Raw genomic sequence first — 13,417 nt, 5'->3', positions numbered from 1 at the left:
TTAAGGGGAACCCCGGCCAAAATTTTAAAAAAAAAATGACGTGGGGTTCCCCCTAAATTCCATACCAGACCCTTCAGGTCTGGTATGGATTTTAAGGGGAACCCCGCGCCAAAAAAAAAAAAAAAAAACGGCGTGGGGTCCCCCCAAAAATCCATACCAGACCCTTATCCGAGCACGCAACCTGGCAGGCCGCAGGAAAAGAGGGGGGGACAAGAGTGCGGCCCCCCTCCCTCCTGAACCGTACCAGGCCACATGCCCTCAACATTGGGAGGGTGCTTTGGGGTAGCCCCCCAAAACACCTTGTCCCCATGTTGATGAGGACAAGGGCCTCATCCCCACAACCCTGGCCGGTGGTTGTGGGGGTCTGCGGGCGGGGGGCTTATCGGAATCTGGAAGCCCCCTTTAACAAGGTGACCCCCAGATCCCGGCCCCCCCCCTGTGTGAAATGGTAAGGGAGTACATAAGTACCCCTACCATTTCACGAAAAAAGTGTCAAAAATGTTAAAAATGACAAGAGACAGTTTTTGACAATTCCTTTATTTAAATGCTTCTTCTTTCTTCTATCTTCCTTCATCTTCTGGTTCTTCTGGCTCTTCTGGTTCTTCTGGTTCTTCCTCCGGCGTTCTCGTCCAGCATCTCCTCCGCGGCGTCTTCTGTCTTCTTCTCCTCGGGCCGCTCCGCACCCATGGCATGGGGGGGAGGCTCCCGCTCTTCTCTTCTTCTCTTCTTCTTTTCTTCTTTTCTTCTTTTCTTCTCTTCTCTTCTTCTCTTCTTCTTCATTTTCTTCTCCGGGCCGCTCCGCAATCCATGCTGGCATGGAGGGAGGCTCCCGCTGTGTGACGGCGCTCCTCGTCTGACAGTTCTTAAATAACGGGGGGCGGGGCCACCCGGTGACCCCGCCCCCCTCTGACGCACGGTGACTTGACGGGACTTCCCTGTGGCATTCCCCGTGACGTCACAGGGAAGTCCCGTCAAGTCACCGTGCGTCAGCGGGGGGCGGGGTCACCGGGTGGCCCCCCCCCCGTTATTTAAGAACTGTCAGACGAGGAGCGCCGTCACACAGCGGGAGCCTCCCTCCATGCCAGCATGGATTGCGGAGCGGCCCGGAGAAGAAAATGAAGAAGAAGAGAAGAAGAGAAGAAAAGAAGAAAAGAAGAAAAGAAGAAGAGAAGAAGAGAAGAGCGGGAGCCTCCCCCCCATGCCATGGGTGCGGAGCGGCCCGAGGAGAAGAAGACAGAAGACGCCGCGGAGGAGATGCTGGACGAGAACACCGGAGGAAGAACCAGAAGAACCAGAAGAGCCAGAAGAACCAGAAGATGAAGGAAGATAGAAGAAAGAAGAAGCATTTAAATAAAGGAATTGTCAAAAACTGTCTCTTGTCATTTTTAACATTTTTGACACTTTTTTCGTGAAATGGTAGGTGTACTTATGTACCCCCTTACCATTTCACACAGGGGGGGGGGCCGGGATCTGGGGGTCACCTTGTTAAAGGGGGCTTCCAGATTCCGATAAGCCCCCCGCCCGCAGACCCCCACAACCACCGGCCAGGGTTGTGGGGATGAGGCCCTTGTCCTCATCAACATGGGGACAAGGTGTTTTGGGGGGCTACCCCAAAGCACCCTCCCAATGTTGAGGGCATGTGGCCTGGTACGGTTCAGGAGGGAGGGGGGGCTGCACTCTCGTCCCCCCCTCTTTTCCTGCGGCCTGCCAGGTTGCGTGCTCGGATAAGGGTCTGGTATGGAATTTAGGGGGAACCCCACGTCATTTTTTTTTTTAATTTTGGCCGGGGTTCCCCTTAATATCCATACCAGACCTGAAGGGCCTGGTATGGAATTTAGGGGGACCCCCACGTCATTTTTTTTTTTTTAATTTTGGTTCAGGGTTCCCCTTTGGGGAATTCCCATGCCGTTTTTATCAATGAACTTCTATGTGTATTGTCGGCAATGCAATAGCCGCGGGTAGTTTTAAATGAGTTTTTTCCTTCAAAATGTCATTTTGCTGTCAGACTGTTCTAAACACAGGAAACATGCGCCCCTTTACAGGCACACTATAGACACCCCCCAGGTACGAAATTTAAAGGGATATTACACTTTTATTGTTTGACTTTAAGCATTATTAAAATCACTGCTCCTGAAAAAACGGCCGTTTTTAAAACTTTTTTTTTGCATTGATCCATGTCCCCTGGGGCAGGACCCAGGTCCCCAAACACTTTTTATGACAATAACTTGCATATAAGCCTTGAAATTAGCACTTTTGATTATTAATGTTCGTGTCCCATAGACTTTAACGGTGTTCGCATGTTCGAACGAACTTTTTTCCTGTTCGCATGTTCTGGTGCGAACCGAACAGGGGGGTGTTCGGCTCATCCCTACTGCTGATAAAGGATGCATGCATTGTAATGTCACCATTTGAGGAGGTGACAAGGATGGTGAGTCGTGACAATGCATACATCATTGACACTATCCCTCTTCTGTTCCTGCTGGAGCATACTCTGCATGGCATTATGGACAGGACACTCGAGGCAGAGCAGCAAGAGGTAGAGGAGGACTTCCTTTACTCTCAAGGCCCACTTTATGCAGACCCCATTCATGCAATGCCACAGAACACACAAGAGGAGAGGGAGGAGGAGGAGGAGGATTATGGCAGTTTTAGAGGCATGGAGGCAGAGGAAGACATACGTCAAACCTCAGGAGAGGGTTTTCAGTCCCCAGACCCCTTGGGAGTAGTACATGGCTGGGAGGAGGCAGTTCCAGATAATGTACTCCTCAGTGGCCCCGAGGACTCTGATTCTCACGCCTCCACAAACTCGCGGTGCATGGGCTCCTTTATTCTTCAAAGCCTGTGAAAAGACCCGAGAATTTGCAACTTTTCTTGACCACCGTTACAAGGGGAAAGTCTCTGACCTCATCTTGCCCTCACAGAGGGAGCATAAGATGAAATATCTTGAGGACACCTTAAAGAGGAGTTTATGTAACACCTTTCCAGACTTTGGTAGGTTACAGGCTTATGGAAAAGATAGTTTTGAGGCTTCTGTTGGTCAAAGGAGGAACGGTGGAGAAGGGGGCTGCCTAAGTGATGCATCTAAAACATTTTTAATCCTTGGCACTCAGGGCTGTCAGCGCCCACATCCCATTGGCAGCGTCTGCTTCAAATCGTGGGAGATTATCTAGGGGCGAAAACCGACATGGAGAGCTTTACAGTAGATGATCCACTGGGTTACTGGGTCATGAGAATAGACCACTAGCCAGAACTTGCCCAGTATGCAGTTGAGCTGCTGGGCTGCCCTGCATCCAGCGTGCTTTCTGAACGGGTATTCAGTGCTACCGGAGGTTTTGTGCCAGATAAAAGAGCCTGTCTGTCCACAGACTCTGTTGACCGGCTTTCCCCTAGAGGAGGAGTTGGTCAAAGGCATATTTGACTCTTTAGTGGGGTCAGATATTTAAGGTGAGCAGGCATTGCACCTGAAGGTGGAGGTTCACCAGAAGCACCATGAAGATTAAGATCTGTCACTATATCACTTAGTGTTTTTTCACTATTTATTTGGGACTTTTTGGCAATTGTTGTTTTTTTTGTTTACATTTATTAATAGTGTTAGAGATCATGAGAAGAGTTGAGTGACACTTGAACAAAAAGGATATTTCACATATATACTACTAATAATAACTATTTAGTAACACAAAGTTTTATTTTGATTTTTTTAAACAATTGGTTGCGCAGCACTTTTTAAATATACATTTTCAAAATCTATGAAAGTGGGGTCTCATGGAGTAGTAGAGGGGGCAGAGTTTACCCAAACGTATGTTGCCATGGAGTCAGTCAGAAAATATATATAGTGTGTGTGTGTGTGTGTGTGTGTGTGTGTGTGTGTGTGTGTGTGTGTGTATATATATATATGTATATTTAAATATTTTGTGGAGCTGGACACAAGGTCCATTTCTCTGGTAGAATAATACATTTTGTTCTAATTTTTCTTTTCTGTAGAAATACTGCCTGTGTTTATTTTTGTCAGAAATTAAATTGAAGACAGTCAGTAAGCTGACATATTAAGGTGTTTTTGGTGGAATTCCAAAGGTGCTTAGCAACATCAGTTTCCCCTAAATCACTCCGCTGACCCTCCGCGGTCAGTCTATTGCTATGTGCACCCCAAAAGCCTTGCTGTAAAAGCAACACTACTATCATTACATGTTGTGTAAATTAATGCAAAGAAAATTTTCCTTTTGCCTATTTTAATGAACTGGGGTTTTCACTGCCAGCTGTAATTGGAATTTTTTTTCGCTCATGGTCCAAACATAATGGATGAGGGAGCTTCTCCTACCACTTGCAATGCATTCTGTTGGATTTTGGCACAGGTTTTTTTTAATGCAAAAAATTTGGGCATTGTAAATAGCTGTTAAACTTTCAACGCAAGGCATTTTTGGTATATGATTTTTTTGCCATTATTATCATGACAGCATTTATTACAACGAAAATATAGTAGTTATCACTTTGATAGTATAAATTTCACCTGAGGTTTAGGGTTCTTGTGAAGGACTAGGTTAAATGCAAGGGCTAGATTTGTGGTTTATCTTGAAATTAAAGCTGGACATACATGAGGTAATTTATTGAATGAAACAATCAAACTTTCAATTCCTTTTTTTCTGTCAAATTTGAGAAGATATAAAATAGTGGCTTTAGTCAACCACAAGAAGATAAGGTTGAAAGTGCTCCAATCTAACCCAGTAGAGAAAAATATTTGCTTTTAAAGACATTGCCATAGTTTTTACCTCAATAACCTTTAAAGAAGTTAATTTACTGTTGATCAAACTTGTGAGTGGTAAACTGCTTTGTTTTTGGCGATAACTTGCAATTGTATTTGTGATTACAGGTGGATGGAAAGTGGTTGAAATGGACTGAAATTGCTGCACGTATGGCCAGCTTAATGCCCCGTTCACACGGTTGGATTTTCCGATGGAAAATGTCCGATCGGAGCGTGTTGTCAGAAATTCCGACCGTGTGTGGGCTCCATCGGACATTTTCCATCGGATTTTCCGACACACAAAGTTTGAGAGCAGGCTATAAAATTTTCTGACAGCAAAATCCGATCGCGTCAATTCCGACCGTGTGTGGCCTGTTCCGACGCACAAAGTGCCATGCATGCTCAGAAGAAATTCCGAGACAGAACAGCTCGGTCTGGAAAACTTAGCGTTCGCAATGGATACAACACTTTCCTCACGGTGCAATTTTAAAAATGGTTTAATACAGTGCACTCTCTTCTTCTTTATAATGTGAGAAGAATTAAGTAGTTTTGCTGCTCATATTCACACAGACTTCTCACAAACGTCTTTCTTTATTATTTATCGGGATTCCCGTAATATATTTTGATTTGTCACATCTGACAAAAATATTTTTGTGTTGTTTTATTTTTTTTTTTGTTTTTTTTTAAAGGCAGATTTTTTTTTTTATTTTAGGTTTGTATTTTTTCCAAGGCTGATCTTTGTTTTATTTTATTTTTTGTTTTACTCCAGAATATATTTGTGTGTGTTTTGTGTGTCAAGTTACCACCACACCATTGATATGTTGTATTATTTAATCTCAAGGAGATTGTTTGGTGTTGGTGTCCCTTGTTAATTTCACATTGTACTTTAGAAATGTACCTGAATCCTCACAAACAAACTGTCCTTTTTGAAGTAAAAAACACATAGGAGAGTATAATTGAAACCAAAAATCCTTTATTAAGGGCTCAGAACCAAACAAAGAGGGAGGCAACGCTGGAGAAACAGCAGAAGTTAGCAAAGCCTTGGACCCCCAGGGCAGACATCAATTCTTGAACATCAAAATTGGTGGCCTGAGGAGTCCATATGTAAGGGAGTGCAGTCTGGTCCAGAAGTCCCAGAGATCATGAAAGCAGCAGATGACATCTGTGTCCCCAGGCTGTGGTACCACAAGAGGCTGCATCTTTTGCCAGACCAGACTGGATCCAGGGCCATCACTTTCTGGTCTTCCTTCCACGCTTCCTTCCTGGCTGTGGCTCTGCTGTTGGAGATGTGGCAGGAGGAGGAGTAGGACCTGGAGGAGGAGGAGGACTAGTAGGACCTGGAGGAGGAGGAGGAGGAGGAGGAGGAGAAGAAGGAGGAGGAGTAAGACCTGGAGGAGGAGGAGGAGGACCATGTGTGAGGTCACAAATGTTGGTAGCAGATGTTATTTGGGCCCTCAACCCCTTACTGAGAGCTTCCAACATTAATGACTCACACATGAGTTGTTGGCCCTCCTCCATCCGCTGCATTTTACAGGCAATTATGCCAGCAAAGTCCTCCTCCACAGTGTGGGGGGCTCCCAGGGCCTCTGTAACCTTCCAAAAGAGGCCTATGGCAGCCTCCTCTAGGGTACTCCTCTTCCTGCCACTTTCTCTTTGCGGGTGTAGGGGAGGGACCTGCATATCAGGCAGCCACGATCGGTGCCTCCGATACTCCTTCCTCCGCTCACAGATCCTACGTACTACGCACGCGTGTTACGCTTTATACACACTGCGCATGCGTGGAACTCCGCCCGCCCCTGATGTTCTTTCTAGTCTATTCCCCGCCCCTTTTCGTTCGGCGCAGTGGATGAAGAGCACATGGCGGAGTCAGAGCAGGTGCGTGCTAATTATAGCAACGAGGAGGAGGAGGAGGAAAGCCCGGATCCGGAAATGTCCCGATCCAGAAGGAGACAATTTAAGGCCTCAAATATGTCCTTTGGGGAGATGTTGGAGATGGTTGACATAATGAAGAAGGCCGACTATGACGGGAAGTATGGACCTTAGCCCAACCCCAATATCAGAAAGGCCAAGATCATGGCGAAAGTGGTCAAAAGTCTGCACCGGAATTTTGGGGTATGACGATCGAAAAATCAGCTCAGGAAGCAGTGGTCGGACCTGAAATTATGAGAACACGAGCAGTACAGAAAGATCCGGAGAGTGCTGCAAAAAAGTAAGTAGTTGTGCTGTGTTCCTATTCTTTTTGTCTTTATTCGTGCTGCTCCATGTGCTTTTCTTAAGTGATGTACAGTTTAAAATGGCAACTTTCATGTTCATGGGCCCATTATTCGTTCGTATCAAACATTTTTCTTTTGGCCTTTAAAACACCATTGTTTAGGCCATATGCATTTGCCCACATTTTTTAGGGCCTACTTGTATGAAAAATATTTGGTTGTGTAGATGGGTTTGTGACTAGAATGAAATGCAAACTAGATTCTGTGTAAGGAGAGGACACTCAGCAGCTGTTTTCACATCTGGATGCTGGATCACTAGTGTGGGACACCAGAACACCCTTTTTATTAGGGGGCCCCACACAGGTGCTCCAGTGTATACTACAGGGGGGTCTCCATCTGCAAAGCTTGTACAAAACAGGTAAAGTCTTGAAGATTGACAAAGGACAATAAAAATGCTACATCTTGGAACTCTGCCAAAATAGACAATTGTACCACACTTCCAAGCAATGTTTCATCTTTATATTTCGGCCATCAAATATCTGTGTGCTAATTATACCATTTTTGTTTTACATAGGGGAGCAAAGACTCGGAGGACACCCCTCATCCGAGGAGACCAGAGACCCCCCACCTCGGGAAGAAGGGGACATACCCCCAACCCAAGAAGAGCAGGAGGAGGAAGAAGACGTGGTGGAACTAGTCACCACAACAGGTGAGTGTCTGCGACCACAGGCTCAGGTAAGAGATGGATGCCGGCATATTTATAATACCTGTTTTTTTTTTGTTTTCTCTCTTTTTAGGTGATCGTGATGTTGTGGATCCAGGGCATTTCACCTTGGAAAGTGCATAGATCCTGATTGGGGAGATCATGGGGTGTAATTTAGCTTTGGAAAACATCAAGAAAAACATCAATGATGTTATTCAAAAAAATAATAACATCATTGATGTTTTGGGGAGAGTTTAAAACCCCTCCAAATCCCTTTGTTTTTTTGTATGCTACAATGTTAAAAATGTTTGAGCGATTTTTAGAAAAGCCAAATTTTGAGGATGCACACAGTGTGTCAACATGTGCTATCGGCCATCATGGGAGATCAATGGACGCGTTTTGGGGGTGCAACCCCTTCCTCAATAATAAAGTAGCTGAGAGGAAGGGGTTGCTCCCCCAAAACACGTCCCTTGATCCCCCGTGATGGCAGCTAGCACATGTTGACATTCGTAAATTGGTGTGCTTCTTCAAAATTTGGCTTTTCCAGGGGTGACTTCACCCCATCTGAATGCAATATCAAACACAGTTCCTAAATACTCATGTCTGATATTGCCTTCAAGTTTTACCATATGTGAACTTTGTAAGTTCAAGATTTGTGTCTTTCTTGTTGGTTTTACACATGTCTGTTTTATCTTAAATGGACATTTCTATTTTTGATAATGCCACCCCAAAAATTGTTATACAAACATGTTGGTTTGTTTTAAAAACCTTTTCTAAATGCACATGTGATTGTGCAGGTATTAAAAAGATTGTTAATCAAGAATTTGTGGATTATTGTCTCAACGCTACAACACTTTTGTGGTGATGTAATTGCTGCTTTCTGTGACAATGGGTGTTATTTCCTAAGGGCAAATCCACTTTGCACTACAAATGCAGTTTCAGTGCATTTTCAAGTGCACTTGTAGTGCAAAGTGTATTTGCCTTTAGTAAATAACAACCAACAGTGCTTTGCATAAGGTTACACAATCACGCCATTTTCAGGACTCACTACATTTCTGTCAGGGTCAGCTAAAATAAACACAAGCAGTAAATGTCACCAAAGATTTTTTTTTTTATTGGATCAAGGTTTCACAAATTGTCTGGCATATTGATGGCCCCCCTACCCGCAAAGAACTCAAGGTATTTTAACCGGACATCACAGGCACTCAGGGAGGGCAAGCCAGGACGGCCACTTTCAAGCGCCGTCAGGGTTGGTTCATTTTGAATTCCGGCTTCAGGCCCAACTGAGCCAGCATAGTTGGCAGAATGTTGCCGTAAAAAGTTATGTAGAACATAGCACGCCAGGATTATATGATTCAGTTTATACTCCGCCATATGGATGAGTGTAAGAAATAGGCGGAACCGGCTGGCCATGATTCCAAATGTGTTCTCCACCACTCTTCTGGATCTGGCCAGCCAGTAATTAAAAACCCTCTGTTTCGGGGTGAGGGTCCTCATCGGTAATGGCTGCATAAGGTGGTCCCCCAGCGCAAAGGCTTCATCCGCAACGAAGACGAATGGGAGTCCTTCCACATTCTCTTCTGGAGGTGGCAAGTCCAAGCTGCCATTCTGGAGATGCCTGTAAAACTCCATCTGGGAGATGACTCTACCATCGGACATCCAGCCATTCTTCCCCACGTCCACATACAGGAAGTCGTAATTAGCCGACACCACCGCCAACATCACAATACTATTGAACCCTTTGTAATTATAATAGTACGACCCCGAGTTGGGTGGTGGGACGATGTGGACGTGTTTCCCATCAATTGCCCCTCCGCAGTTAGGAAAGTCCCACCGCTGGGCAAAGTGGGAGCCCACAGTCTGCCATTCCTGTGGTGTGGAAGGAAACTGTTGAGGAAAACCAAAAAATAATTAGTATTTTTGCACATAAACATGGAAAGCAGATTAGACACAAACATCCTTGGCCAACATCCAGATAACATTTATTAAGGGGAATTTTACAACACCAAAGTATAAGGTACACCTATCATATTCCCCCTCCCCCCTCTCATCGGCCATTTCTAACATTAGGGGGGGGGGATCATGGACAGGTAACCCTTTCCACTTCATTGAGAGATGAATGCCTAAATAATGGGTATTACTTGGAACAGCCCCTCCTTAGTTACACTATTGGCAGCACATTGTACACATTTGAGCACATTTGGAAATTCTACTATTACCTATCAAGATAATAATAGGATACAAAAACTTTAAACAGTACCATTTGAAAGTATACAGGCAGGCCCTTGCACTACATGCTTTTGGGAATTCATCCATAAATCTGAGCACAGAAGAGATGGGTAGAGTGTGTATGGGTTTGCCAAAGACAGCAGATAGATGATTGAGGATAGATAGAGAATTGGTATCAGCTGACTTAGCACTTGGGGGGAGGGAGGGTTAATAAAAATGATTTGGGGACACTACAAAAAAAAGCCTCTGGCACTCTGCCTGAATTTAAAGCACAAATCACATTTCTAAACATTTTAGGGGTGTTTGGGGTAAAGCACTACTATGGAGCTGATAAAATACATTGTTAAGTGACTACATGAGGTGAATATAGGGCCAGGAGAGCATGCTAGGGAGGTAAGCGAAGGCAAATATGTATGAAGGACTAAAAAAAACCCCATAAAATTCCAGCATGCATGAGGGCAAAGGGGACATTCACAGCATATTCCAATCATGGTAATTAGGGAATGAGGAAAGAAATACAATATATTAGCAAACATTCAATACAATAAAATGTGATATTAAAGGATAAAAATCTTACCTTCATATACTCCTTCTGCAGGACCTGTATGATGGCAGAACAGGTCTCTGGGATAATGATCCCCAGAGCCTGGGGGGAGATGCCTGTCGAGAACTTCAAGTCCTGCAGGCTTCTCCCCGTCGCCAAGTACCGCAGGGTGGTGACGAGCCTCTGCTCCGGAGTGATGGCTTGCTTCATGCAGGTATCCTGCCTGCTGATATAGGGGGTCAGCAAAGCCAACAAGCGGTGAAATACGAGGTCCGTCATCCGGAGAAAGTTCCTGAAATCATCAGGATTATTCTCACGGATCTCACAGAGCAAAGGCATATGACAGAACTGGTCACGCTGAAGCAACCAATTCTTGGTCCATGAACTCCTCCCCACCCTGTTCATGGACTGGACTTGTGTCAAGGTCAGGACCCCAACACCAAGCCCCCGCACAGCACAAACTCTACGAGGAGTACGTATACGAAACATGGCTAGAAAACAGTCGGCTGCTCAGAACGAAGTAACAGAACGCACTGAAGAACAGCAAGGCCTGTGAAGAGCGACCTGAAAAATAGCAACGAGCGGACAAGATCGCACAGAAAACTCCGATACGAACTGACTGCATGCACTGAAGAGCAGATACAAACCCACAAGCACAAACTGAACCGCAGAAAACTATCTGAAAGCCACGAGTCTGAAAAAGCGCGAATCGTCTCTCACCAAACTTCTACTAACACGAGATTAGCAAAAGGAGCCCAAAGGGTGCCGCGCTTGGTTCTGAAATGGTCTTTTCTAGTCTCGTTGTACGTGGTTGACGTCACCGCGTTTATGGCGATCGGAAATTCCGACAACTTTGTGCGACCGTGTGTACGCAAAACAAATTTGAGCCAACATCCGTCTGAAAAAATCCTAGGATTTTGTTGTCGGAATGTCCGATCAATGTCCGACCGTGTGTACGGGGCATAAGAGTTAAAGTGGTTATACACCCCAGTCATGAAATCTGAACAAAGCACATATATCTGTAGTGTTTATTTGTCTCTAAAGCTCTAAATGTTGTTTCTGGTACTTTGTTTCTCTGTTATCAGCAGAGTAACTTCTGAGAAGTTTTCCTGACATATAAGATACATTTAGGGAGGAGAGCTCAGCACACAGCTTATCTAATCAGACCATAGCTCTACATGTTCCTTTGTTGCCTTAATTTAGACCTGAAACATAGCCAAAAGATGCACAGGACACTGTAATGTCCTGTAATGCAAACACAATCTCCTGTATTTCGAATTGGAATGCAGGAAACCCACATCCAATTCAAACTAGTGTGAACCCAGCCTAACATAAAATTGATCAAATGTTACTAGTTTTCTTACTAAATCCTACAGTACCGTGTTTTGATTATGTTTTTAGACATTGGTTTGCAGTGTGAAAAAACATCCTGATTTTCCCAGGATGGTCAGTGGGAAGTTGTGACTGAAAAAGATGGTAAGAAACAGACAAGCACTTTTGAGGCCATCATGGTCTGCATTGGACACCATACAGACCCACACTATCCATTGGAAGTTTATCCTGGTGAGCAATATTTCTATTAGTCCTACTTTAAGAACTACTGGGCAATCCTTCAAGTTCAAAGTTTTATAATTATTTTTTTTTTTTGAGAAGGAAGAGTTAAGGTCTGAACCTATAAAATACAGATGAGTAGATCAATACAAATGTCTGCATTGGTAACTTACACAGATGTATAATACATGAATTCTGAGAAACAGATAATTCAATAATTTCAGCAATTTCTTTTGAATCCTTAAGCCTCGTACACACGATCAGATTTGTGTGAAAATGTGTGATGACAGGCTGTTGGCGGAAAATCCGACCATTATTATGCTCCATCGGACAATTGTTGTCGGATTTTCTGCGGACAAATGATGGATAGCATGTTTTAAAATTTTCCGTGCATGTGTACACAAGTCCGTCGGACAAAAGTCCAAAGTACAAACACGCATGCTCGGAAGCAAGGACGAGCCAGAAGCGGCCGGTCTTGTAAACTAGTGTTCATAATAGAGAATTAACATTCGAGACGTGGCAAATTATGAAATCTCCAAATGCTGCGCACATTCTCTTCTTCTTTAATGGGATAATAATGAAGCTGCTTCGCTGGTGATACTGATGGAGTTATTGCAAACTAATTTTCAAAGGCTTTTTTTTCTAGTGATATCAAGAATAATATTATTATGCTTTTTTATTTTTTTTATTTGGGCAAGTTACCACAACACCATTATCCTGTAGTTTTTAAGATCAAAGTCACAACTATGTTGGTGTCCCTTGTCAATTTTACATTGCATTTTTTTAAATGTAACTGCCTACTTCCAAACTGTCATTTGAAGTAAAACACATTGCCAAGTATTATTCTCCACAATTTTTTAATTGTGCATTAAAAAAGAAAACAAATAAAATTAGACATGCTATCTGCCAATAGAACTTAACCAAAAAGTGCATTCTATGCATCCAAAAATATAGAAAATATACCAAATCAAATCATTATTATTCAACCAAAAAATAAAATAAAAGCCTCATGCATGTGTCCTGCTTATTAATATAGGGGGTCAACAATGCCAAGAGTTGGTGAAAGCAGGGGTCTGTCATGCAGAGATAGTTCCGAAAAACATCTGGATTATTCTCCTGGAGCTCCTGTAGCAAAGGCATATGACATAATTGGTCACCAATAATAAAGCAACCAATTTTTGGTCCAAGAACTCCTCCTCCTCCTGTTCCTGGACTGGGCTTGGGTCAAACCAATAACTCCAAGGCCAATAATAAATAACACGTTATCTCCTCCGATTCCGCAACATAGCTAGTTGACGAATGGCCATTCAGAAATGAAATGAAAAATGTGAAATGAAAAGTACGAAATGAAAAGTGCAAAATCAAAAGTGCAAAATCAAAAGTGTGAAATGAAAAGCATGAATCAACACTCACCAAACTTCTACTCACAGGAAATTAGCAGAAGG

General features: G+C 43.7%; 1 pseudogene; it reads left to right on the top strand.

Moving 5' to 3' along the window:
* The window catches only part of LOC141102969 (dimethylaniline monooxygenase [N-oxide-forming] 2-like), a 135,006-nt pseudogene that overhangs the window by 66,090 nt on the left and 55,499 nt on the right, over positions 1 to 13,417 (top strand).

The sequence above is a fragment of the Aquarana catesbeiana genome, linkage group LG07 (assembly GCF_042186555.1).
Source record: "Aquarana catesbeiana isolate 2022-GZ linkage group LG07, ASM4218655v1, whole genome shotgun sequence".
NCBI lineage: Eukaryota > Metazoa > Chordata > Amphibia > Anura > Ranidae > Aquarana > Aquarana catesbeiana.
This window is presented reverse-complemented; position numbering and strand designations above follow the sequence as displayed.